At 47.8% G+C, this 10,556-nt stretch overlaps 1 protein-coding gene across 4 annotated transcripts in view; it reads left to right on the top strand.

Moving 5' to 3' along the window:
- Positions 1-22: 22 nt before the first annotated feature.
- Positions 23-10,556, top strand: part of LOC104139611 (uncharacterized) — a 56,631-nt gene continuing 46,097 nt past the window's right edge. For 2 of the 4 annotated variants that reach the window (XM_068949035.1, XM_068949032.1), the window contains exon 1: positions 5,754-5,871. The gene's annotated coding sequence lies outside the window, so the exon portion shown is untranslated. Of the gene's footprint in view, positions 5,592-5,753; positions 5,872-10,556 lie in introns of those variants that run through there. The other 2 variants (XM_009667860.2, XM_068949036.1) reach the window with 2 other exon arrangements.

Below are 10,556 nucleotides of genomic sequence, written 5' to 3'. Positions count from 1 at the left end.
TGTAAAAGGCTGGGCTGTTACAGCAAAACATTTTATTAAGTGATGTGCTTTGAGATAACAGTGGGTTCACAGAACAAACCAAGACATGAAAAAAAAGAAGTCAAGCAAGCCCTGGCCAGGCTGGACGCTCACAGCAGGACAGAACGCTGCACTACAGCTAATTGCAGTTAGCACAGGCAAAGCTTGGCCTGAGAAATCTCTACTAGCCTCTTGCGTAAAAATAAATGAAAAACTATTTAAAAGATACCTCTAGAGGAAGGCAAAACACAAATGTGATCTCTTTGGGCTATGTCCCCACAATGAGGGGGAGGCAGGTGCTGCAGAGCATGTTAGGGCTGCTGAAAGCCCGTGCAGGAGCTTAGAGAGCAATTTGCCTTTTGATCAAGCCCCTTAACGCTGCTGAAGAACACTGAATGTTTTAAGAGGAAAAAAGCTACTGTCTTTAAAGAAAAAAAAAATCACAGCCCTGCTTTTCAGTGGGTAAAACTTCTATTCAGTTATATAGATAATCACATTCTTCTCACAAGCCAGGAGAGAAAAAAAAGAGAAGGCTATTCTTGGATTTATATGTTTGTTTTAAGAGAATGCAGTTCTTTCCTCAGCCAGTACAGAGCATTATAATATAGGTGCAGTCCAGACTGTTACACAGGACCATCTGGATCATCAGCTCAGTGTTGTTGAACTATGCAGACACTGTTTAATCCAGAAAGTTCTCCAGTACAGGGCCTCCACGTTTACTGTGACCCAGTCCATAGTAACAACCTCTAGTAAAGGGCCAAAGGCTGCTGCTTATAGGCGTGCCTGGAACACAAGAACCGAAGGCCACAGCTAGTGGTGTAGGTGCCTGCACCTACTAATAAGAGTATTTATTAGGTGAGAGGCCCCGAATCTTAAGCGTTAGATCTCACCTCACTGCAGAGGAAATAACACAATGATTTCTGCCAATTGTATGTGGGCAGCAGTAGTAGTTCAGTGTTTGTTTTTCATCCTCTTTTGAAGGTTTTGAGTTTTAATTTCAACAGACATGAATGGAAAACAAATACATAGAAATAGTGGGCAGAGGCCCAAGGCCATTCAGATGCAGCCAATACATTAAAATTAATAATCGGACAGCTGCCAAGAGGAACAGCCATGCTCTGCGTTAAATTTTTTAACAGGAGCTGTGATTTGGAAGGCACTGACCTGGCTCTCAGTCCCCTTCTTGGGAGAATTAAGTGGTGGAACAATCCATTAAGCATTTGCCAGTACATTTGCACATCTGTTGACTTACATGTTGTTCTGCATAGGCCTGTTATTAGTTTTAGGCCATGCCGATAATAAGCCCTACAAACACCAGAGTGGAGGGGCTGGTGGGAGGAATCACCAAATGCTCCAGCAGCTGCAGTCCCAACCTTTGGGGAGCTGTAGTGCTGGAAGATGCCCAGCGTCTTGGGATGAACTGCAGCAAGCCAGCTGTTCACTCCCAAATACCAGTCCTTTGTGCGCATCTTTGGCCCCTCTGCTCTACAGACAGTGACCCGGGCTATTTTGAGACAGCAGCCTGCGCTGTATGCTTATTCCTAATCACCCTCATTATATAACAGCTCTTTAGCGCAGAGGAATGTTCGCAAAGGTGCTTTGCTTAATGTATTCTATGTAAAGAGATGAGCCCCCCCCCCCCGTGTTAAATACCGAGTGAATTACAGAGGCAACTCACCAAAAAGACATTTATTGTAATGTGAATGGCCTCTGCCACTCACTGCCATTGGAATGGATAATAAACTCCCCCCTTGGAATATGCAATTTTCTGGATAATGGGTTTTTTTTTTAACGCTAATAAGAGAGTCTGGTGGAAGGTGCTGCCTTGCTGGAGGAATTCAAGTTGCAGGGTCATTCATCATCAGTCCAGCAGTGCAACTCCCCCACTCCACCACTGCCCTGATAAATAAAAATGCCTCTTCTTACTTTGTGCTTGTCACCAGGAGATCTCAATCAGCTCCATTTCATAGACCAGGGAAACTGAGGCAGCAGAGCTATGACGTAACAAGCCTATGGCAATTTATAACCAGGAGCAGACCCACATCTCAGCGCCTGGACAGTGCTCTTTCCGCCCATGATACTGCCTCCCACAGCCATGGGGCTTGCACAGCTGCTCAGCCTCTGCCCAGCCCTGCGCCCCAGTGCAGCCTTTCACTTTTTCCCATTAGTGTCCCAGGCAGAGCAAATCAGAAGCAAGCAACAGCAGCATGCCAGGGATGCTGCCCCTCTCCACCAGCTGCTGGACTGTGGCTAAGCATGTTAGGCAGAGCCAGAAGGAGCTGTCAGGTGCCAGCTTCTAGCCAGCTTTGAGCCAACAACCTAGCTTTAGAGATCCCTGAGCTCCACAGCCCCTTCCCTTTACTCACAGGTGGGAGGGATTTGGCAGGGCTCAGCTAATCCTCGTTTCAGGTCCTCCTGTACCATGTACAGGACAGGGGGACTTGAGCTGGGGATTTCACTGGGGCTCTTTCTGGGATAAAGTACCCCCGCCAGAGCAATGGAAACACTCATAGGCAGCTGAACAGAGCCCACCTCCAACCTGCTGCCAAGGGAACTGTCCTGTTTGGGTTATGTTAGCATTCACCCAAAAAAGGGCTGTAGGACAGATCATGACCAGGGAAGGATCCGGTCCTGCTGCCACTTGTGGTACTGCTTGCCACAGACCACAGGTATGCCCAGAAAGCTAGGGAGCTACAGTTCCTCAGGCATAACGTGCCAGACATAGTTGTCCAAATAGGTAGCAAAAAGGGGCTGCATTTGGATATTCCCAGCAGGCCTGGCTGTGCCACTTTGGATACCAAACAGACCTGCCCAAGCAGCCTGAAGAGGGACTGCTGCTTGCAGCAGAGAAAGCGTGGGGGTGCTCTCCACTGCTGTGGGGGGAGAAACCTTCCCCAGCCCTGATGAGGCAGAGGGACAGAGGTGAGAGGGACAGAGGTGAAGCCGGAGCAGAGAAAGCAGCAGCATTCAGGTCATTAAATATTGACGCAGCCTAAGCTGGCCTGTGGGGGCGATTTAGCTGAATTGCAGGTTGCTGTTGCTGTGATAAATTGGACCAATTTGTCATGTGCTTTTGTTTCTTCCCTCCCTTAAGTAAAGCTATACAGGACTGTTATTGCTACAGCTTCAGCAACAACAAACAATCTGGAGAACAAAATCCTCTGATGGATGAAGAATCCTCTGATGGATGAAGAAGGGACAACAATTGTTCCCCTGCTGAAGGTGCCAACAGAGAGTCACAAAGCAGGAAGATGGCAACAAAAGGAACCAAAAAATTCATAGCCCTTTCAGAGCAGGAGGCAAAGCAGTGTCCTCCGCTGGCTTCTGCAACATCTGTTGACACAAACAGATTGGTTTTTTTTTTTTTCCAGCTTTAGCTGTAATTTGACTTTGCAAACAACAGGATGCTCATCTCCAGCAGAGATGCAGGCATGAGCTTGAGGCTGTGCTGTTAGATCCAAGAAGGTCTCCTGGCCTTTCAGACCAGCTGTAACCAGCGCACTGAACGGAGGACAGGCGATAACCCCCACACTAGCTATTTCACCTCTCAGCTCTCTCAGTCTTGTAGTGCTGATTTCCATGGGAGCAGAATCTGGTACAAACATCTGCTCTCCACTGCAGAATATCATGTACATCAAGCACAAAGAAAAACGAAAGCTTTTCCCAAATAGCAGAATCAGGGCTGTTTATGAATTAGCATGTGTAAGAAAAAGAGGCAGCAACACACCTGGCAAATAATGAGGCGGCTCTTTGCATGGGGAGCTGTAAAGATCATTGCAATAGGTCTCCAAGTTCTCCTTATTATTGTTCATAATAGCGCAATAACTCTGGGTCATCCTCCAGGCATCCTTGATCACACTGAAAAATGCTTAATAAAGAGATCATTCAGCAAATGATCGATATACAGGCTGAGATTTAACAAGGAGAACTAAAGGATGGGTGCCTCCTGTCCCCCTCCCTGAACACAGGGCTGGGTTCACTCTGGCTCCCTTCTTAGGATGGGAGGACACAGTCTGGCAGGTGACGACCTAGGTCAAGACACTGCGGCTCGCAATCTTTTCCCAGCTGTGCCAGAGAATTCCTCTGTGACCTTGAGCAAATTCTTTCTCTGTCTCTGTCTTTTCCTCTTTAAAATGCAGCTAAGTGAGGAGGTTTCATGTGTTGCTGTCTGTAATTTGTTTTAAGACTCTTCAGTGGAGGATGCTGTATGAGCCTAAGGCTACCGAAATCCCTTTCTATTAAGTTGAAATGGGAGTTTGACAGGCCTAAAAAAGAAAAACATTTGTATAATCAGATGTTGAACACACAGAAAGAGCTCAGGCCTGCCATGCTATTTCTCTCTGCAGTATTTAGTTCTGCTCTTTTTGATTACATCTTTAAACAGAAAGAATTCCTTTACCCATGCTGGATCACTTAATAAAACCCATAAAAATGAGAAATTCTGATTAGGGAAACTTCACTGAACACATGGTACCAACTCATACAGAACCTATCTGTTCAGAACAAGATGGACATACACGTATACAAGATGCATAATAAGACACAGCTCCATCTGGTATTACATGTTAAAGCCAGTGAACTGCAACACTTAAATCCCAGATACAATCAAAGCAATCATTGAGTTGCCAAGTTCTCACTGTCTAAAAGGGAAGAGGAGTTCAGTCTGGCACTATTATCCCTAAAATTAACGATGAATTAAAATAAAATAGAAAGGTGCAAATGCAGAATGCAATGCAAATGCATTGCTATGCTCATGAAAAGGGTAAAACGTCGAAGGTATTACCATTTCCTTGGCTTTATTCTCTGAGCAGCCCCACTGGTTTGAGTGAGACTACCCTTCATGTGTAAAAAGCCTGTGAAGATTTTACAAGATGATACAGAAAGATAATCATCAAAATTAATCACCAAAGACATGCTTGCTTAATATTTAAGACAAAAGAACCTGCAAGCTGTGATCAGATCGTATTAAGGACTTCCAACATGTTTAATCTAATAAAGATACCCAAGAAAAATCTACTGAACCTGCAAAACGGAGGATCCCAAGAAATGTAAGAGGAAAATAAAAACTAACTGCAAAACAGCTTTCTTATTAACATCTCAGAAATCATTAGGCAAGGACGGAGGAAGGGTTCAGGAAAGGTGTTGGCTGGTTCTGAAATACGCCAGAATGAGACAAAGCTGTTGGGGTGCGGAGCTCCACCTTCCCGGGAACTTCAGAGGCGCCTCCGGCTCCTCCTCCTCCTCCTCCTCCTCCTCTCCGTTTTGACTGCAGTGAGATCAGGAAAAACTATTGGCTTTTCCCATACACAGCTATTCACGACGCCTGCAGATGTCACTCCCGGAGCTGTGCAGAGCTGGGACCCTCTCTGTTTTTACCAGTACAAGGGATGAACGAAACGATCAGCGGTGCTTACAGGTCAATGCTTCGACCCGGCGTCTGAGTTAATACCATACCCCAGATAAAACAATCTTCTGCCCGCTCCGCTCTTGTTCCAGGCCCTCTGCAAACCCCAGGCAAACGTCTCTGCAGCGGTTCCGGTCATGCTTTTAGGGCTTCCCTCTTCCGAGCACAGGTACGCTACGAAAAATAAAGCTGCCGCCCCCCACCCCGCTCCCCACACGCCGGCGGGCGGGGCCGTTACCCGGCGGCCGTTACCCGTCAGCGCCGCACGCGGCGCCGCGCGCCCGCCGTTGCCGTGGCGACGGGCTAAGCCGGGGCCTGGCTGCGGCTGGCCGGGCGCAGCGGGGGCGGGCGGCGGCGGCGGGCCGGTGCCTCGGCGCCGTGCGAGGCGCTGCCGGGGCAGGCACAACAAAGGCGGCAGGCGAGGCGTGTCCCCCCGCCAGGGTCTGCAGGTAACCGAGGGAGCGGCGGTGCGGGGCGGTGGGGAGGTGCCTCCGCGGCGCCCGCCGGTGCGGAGATGGCGGCCCCGCGGCGGCGGCCGGGCCCCGCGCTGCCGCACCTGCGGGCGCGGGGCTGCAACAAAGGCGAATGGCTGCGCGCCGAGGAGGGCGGCGAGGCCTCCCCTCTCCGGCTGGCAAATGGGGAGGGAAGAAAGCAGGTGCAGCCTTTTTTTTTTTTTTTTTTTTCCTCCCTCCTTTGAAATGTTTTATTTTCCATGGCAGCCCTCGGGAAACGGGGAGTTCAGCAGCCGGCTCGGGGAGCGCTCCGCGGAGGCAGGCAGGCAGGCAGGCAGGCGGGGAGGGAAGGACCGGCCTCCCCACACCTCCCGTCCCGGCGCGGGGCAGCCTGCGCGCCCCTGCCAGCGCCTCGCTCGCAGCGCCCAGCTGCAGCTCGGGGATGGCCCTGAAATGCTCAGGTCCGGGCAAATCGTCCTCCCCCTCTGCACACCTTGCTGCACCAAGGCTCCCAGTGAGCCCTCCTGGCGCTTCCCCCCGTGGGTGTTATATAGCAGCCTCAGAGACAACTTTACGAATTGACAAGATTGGCCGGGTTAGAGTCTTTTTGTAGGTAGCTGGGTGGCTTTTGTCCTGTGCGAAGAGTGATGCTGCATGCTTGTACGGTGTGAGGCCGAGTTTGATTGCTCCAAAGGAGGACTGAACAGCACCTGGCTCTTTAAGCCTGCAGGATGCAAAGACGTCATTTCTTAATTCATTTCATCAGGCTGATTCATAACGTTCTCAACTCCAGCATGCATTTCTCCCAAATTCATAACCGTGTTTCATAGCAAGGGCATGGGTTTAAGTGTGCAGAGGAAGAAGTTTTACTGGATTATTGAAATTAGTACAGAATACAACAGAGTTCTCTAGGGTGTCTATAAGCCTGCTTCTACCATTTTTCTCAACGCTGCAGCAAAACACTGCTTGTCTCTGCACTTTTGGACTTCTTTCATTTCCTAGTCATTGTGGCACTGAAAAAGCATTGTAAAAAACAGTATTCTGCATTGCTTCTTGGTATTATAGTAGGGGCTGAGGGGCTGGTAATGGTATCTTCCATTCATGGCTCTCAAAATGCTTCACACCTCTGTTAAGACTCAGGGCCCTGCTGCAAGTTGGGGAGGTTTTATTGATCCCATTTTTACAGATGCAGGAGCAGATAAGAGGCTTGAAAAAGCTTAGAGTCAAAACTAGAAGCATAACTGGGATGTCACAGATCCTAAATCCTCTGTTTAAGGTGCTCCTCCCCAGCTCCTGTACCAGCATTGTCTCAAATTCACTACCTGCTCCAGCAGCAGCTATGGGCACCGACAGGCTGTGGATGCTCTGGGATTTTTGAGCTACTGCTGCTGCACATGTCAAAACTTGTTTGCCTTTGGTGCTATGCTGTTGAGAGGGGTAGTTGCTGATTAAAATAGGTTTCCGATTGTTTAGTTTGTATTGAGGGAGAAACCAAGGGCTCCATAATGGATGAAGCTGTATTAGGCAAGGTGTTGTATAGTTGCAGAGCTGATGAGCTAAATAGCAGATATCTGGGCTTCCAGCATGTCTTCTCCAATAGCCTTCCTCACTATTGGAGGGTCTCTTTTGAAAGAGAGTTAGCTCTAAGGGCCATATTTTGAAAAGAATAAAAAAAAAAAAAGTAATCCCTACCGTAGCTATAATCCAGAAGACTCCAGCCCCTAGCCTTTTTGAAGGTACATCCCTCATTGGTTATGGTCCAGACAAGAGTTGGGTTGTGTTTGAAATCTGGATCCCATCTTTAGGCATTGCTTACATTGATTGCGTCTCCTTGTGTCTTTTGTGTTGAAGCTATGATATTTATCCAGGAAGGCTGCTTTTTGCTATTTACCACAAGCAGTCTCTATCCACTGTTTCAGAAACTAAGACAAGGCCTTTAAGCAGAGAAGCCCAGCTGCAGCCCAGTCTCAGATTTAACTCTTGCTATCCTTTCTGTAGGGAATAGCACAAGACTCCAATAGCTCCAAAGCATCTGCCAAATTTTAGGCTTTTTACACTTGTGTAAGGCAAACCTACTAAGGAGTAAGTGATGCTGTATAGCTCCCAAGATTCGCTGAAGGAAGAGAAAGGAGGACAGATTAAATATCTTTACATCTTTTCTGGGTTTAACATCTATCAGGCGCTCGGGGAGTCTTGACCAGGCTGACCTAGTCTTGCAAGGTATTCTAGAGACTCTTGTTTCTTAAGATCCAAGTTTGTAGGTGTTCAAGTTCTACTCTAACAAAAAAAAAAAAAAAGCCACACACGCACACACCCCCAACAACAACCACACGCCCAACACCACCAAACCACCCACCTCAGTGCTTGCAGTTGCAAGAAGCATCATTTATTACTAGCAGACAAGATTTAAGGAGTTTGGAGTCACTGATCTCATCCCAAGTTGTTTCCTCTCCAGGGTTTCAGAGGGACAGTTGTTGTAGAGGAGAACAAGTGTAGCTCCAGGGCCTCCATTGCTGGGCATCAGTCAATTACTGCCATATCAGATTAGCTCTATGGCACATTAGCACTCATTTATGCTAATACAAATGCAGCATGACTGTTCCATAATATTGATGAAGTTATTGTATTTACAGCCCCATAATAGGATTAATTGAAAGGGAGGCTCTGGTTACAGAGCGATGGACTTCCAACATGATTCCTTCTGCTGCTTCTGTACAGGCCAGTTTCAAACCACAAAAGAGACTGAATAATTCAAAGACCCAATCTGCTGTTTAATGTTGATACAGTTACTTTTTGTCAAGCTCTAGGGGAAAAAAAAACTGGTATCACAGAAGAAACAGAAAGAAGTTATGATTGTGGTAAGGTGGAAGCATAACTCAGTAACCTGTGTTACTGTAGCTACTTCTTGGCCTCCTCTAGAAGAGCTTTTACCCAAGCCTATGCTCTGCAGGCAGTTGGCCCTTGGGACCAGCATTAAGACTTCCTCAACTCGTGCTGCAGTGTATGAGCACATTCTCCTTGTCCAAAGCACTGTGGCAGCACCAGTGGTGGGTGTTTGTGAGACAGTGAGGTATAACATGCAGCAATCTTTAGTCAGAACTGTAAAACTGTCCACAGCTCAGTGACTTTCCCCACTCACATATCTCCTGCTAACATTCCCAGAGACAATTTGGTGCATCCTTTGAATAAGTTATTCACCTCTGGCCAGATTCTCCACAGGTCTCACAGTCCCTGCTTCATAATTTGCTCAGCCTCGGCTTCCAGCTGCTTTGCAGTTCACAGCAGCTCTATCAGCCTGGCAGCCACAGGAACAGCTTTAGCTCTGAGTGCTGGAAGGATGGGCAGAGCTAGCAGCATCAGCGAGATTAGGGGAATATAATGCAGGAGAGAAAACAGACGCATGGACCTAGGGGAAGAAGGTAGACTGAGCATGTATGTGACAAGGAGGGGAAAATGGAGCAACAGGTGGGAGGCACTGCAAGCCCCTAGACTGCATAGGTGTGCAGAGTATGAGAGTGACAACCAAGGTAGGAAGGGGTCTTTCAAAACACTCTACTGGAAGTTACAGCAGCAAAGGGCGAGTAGCTCCAGGGACTTCATAGGAGAGCTAGGATCAGTAGCCTTGTCAGCAGCACCATCCCTGCTGAGGGAGGGCCCCAGGACTACCTGCGTTACCAGATCCCAGCATCAGTTATGCAAGAAGCAGGAATTGGCTGCTCAAGGACAGTGAGAAGTATGTAATTTCAGGAACTAATTATAGAATGCTAGGACCCTCAAGCTGAGCTAGTGAGAGCCGCTGGAGAAATAGACAGTTCCCATATTCATGAGATGACAGACTGCAGTCCCTTTGCCAAGGCTGTATTAAATACACTGAGGGGCAAAGGAGTTTTCTGGCTTTGCTAGCAGCTGCTTCAAGGTGAAGCACAAGGAGAAAGAGGGAGTTTCCTCCCCAGTCTTCTATTATTACTTCCAGCTATGGAACAACTCAGGGCCTGGAACAATTCAGGACCCTGTGCAAACTTTGTAAACGCTAGATTTAAGGCGGTCCCTTTACTGTCCAGTAACAAACTAGTCTGGAAATAAACAGCACCTGTTCATAAGGACTTTCTTCCAGGAAAGAACTAAAGATGATTTTGAAGCCCTTCCATCTCCTACCCTAGGCAGTAGGTTAAGAAGCAGGAGTCAGTATTTTCCTATACATTGGTCATGCTTTTGTATTTTACAAGTGTTTTTAGCTAGAGTGAGCATCTGCACCCTTATTTCCCCTACTGCTGAAATGCTTAAGAATGCACATAAGCAAAGATTCATTTTTCCCTTTGGAATACAAAGCTCCAGCAGATGCTAGTGGGAGTTTACACACATGGTTCTTCGACAGCGCTTGCAGAAGCAGCTAGACATTGCGCTGGCTGTAGGTATGCTGCTAGGGCTGCTCCAGTCAGACACCGCAGCCCTTCTCACAGCTTCCATAGGGTCTGGGAGCAGTACTGGCAGTGTCCTGTCAAGACCTGTTTGTTTGTATCAGAGCAATCTGTTTCTGCAGGCCATTTTAGGAAGCCAGCTAATTACTGAAAAGATGACAGCGGCTTTGACCACAAGCAAGTGATTCACAAGACTGCCTGAGCATTGCCGATCTCTTCATACAAGGTTTCTCCCTTAAGAAGGGAATTAAGGGGCCTCAGACA

This window comes from Struthio camelus, chromosome 6, assembly GCF_040807025.1.
Source record: "Struthio camelus isolate bStrCam1 chromosome 6, bStrCam1.hap1, whole genome shotgun sequence".
NCBI lineage: Eukaryota > Metazoa > Chordata > Aves > Struthioniformes > Struthionidae > Struthio > Struthio camelus.
This window is presented reverse-complemented; position numbering and strand designations above follow the sequence as displayed.